This window comes from Oryx dammah, unplaced genomic scaffold, assembly GCF_014754425.2.
Source record: "Oryx dammah isolate SB20612 unplaced genomic scaffold, SCBI_Odam_1.1 HiC_scaffold_7141, whole genome shotgun sequence".
In the NCBI taxonomy this organism is placed as follows: domain Eukaryota; kingdom Metazoa; phylum Chordata; class Mammalia; order Artiodactyla; family Bovidae; genus Oryx; species Oryx dammah.
In genome coordinates, this window is record NW_024076853.1 from 654 (window position 1) to 1,288 (window position 635).

General features: G+C 70.1%; 1 non-coding gene across 1 annotated transcript; it reads right to left on the minus strand.

Annotated features, from left to right (window-relative positions):
• Nucleotides 1-281: 281 nt before the first annotated feature.
• Nucleotides 282-434, minus strand: LOC120860065. The gene has a single exon (XR_005720231.1). It is a non-coding gene; the product is annotated as a 5.8S ribosomal RNA (ribosomal RNA).
• Nucleotides 435-635: the final 201 nt, after the last annotated feature.

Here is a 635-nt window from a genome sequence, read left to right on the forward strand (position 1 = left end):
GGAGGAGGAGGAGGAGGAGGAGGAGGAGGAGGAGGAGGAAGGAGGGAGGGCGGCAGCGGCGGCCACCGTCGTCTGCACTTAGGGGGACGGAGGGCCCGGCGGCCAGGACGACCCTGTCCCCAGCCCGCGGACGACCCCGCACACCGTACCGCCGCGCAGGCGGGCGTGGCGGGGCGCCCCCGGGCGGGGCGGGCGCCGGCGGGGCGGGCCCTGCGAGGGAACCCCCAGCCGCGCCTTACCCCCGGGAGACACCCACCCGGGGGAGGCGATTGATCGGCAAGCGACGCTCAGACAGGCGTAGCCCCGGGAGGAACCCGGGGCCGCAAGTGCGTTCGAAGTGTCGATGATCAATGTGTCCTGCAATTCACATTAATTCTCGCAGCTAGCTGCGTTCTTCATCGACGCACGAGCCGAGTGATCCACCGCTAAGAGTCGTACGAGTTTTTGTGATCGCCGGGAGGGCCAACCCCGAAAAGGGGCGCCCCCCCAACCTGGCACAGCACGTCCCCGAAGGGTGCCTCCGGCCGGCCAGCAAGAGACAACAAAGACCAGACTCCGAGAGGTCGGAAGGGTTGGAACGACAGGGCAAGTCCGGCAGCCCGCCCCGCCACGCGGACGCGCGGGGCGAGCTTGGA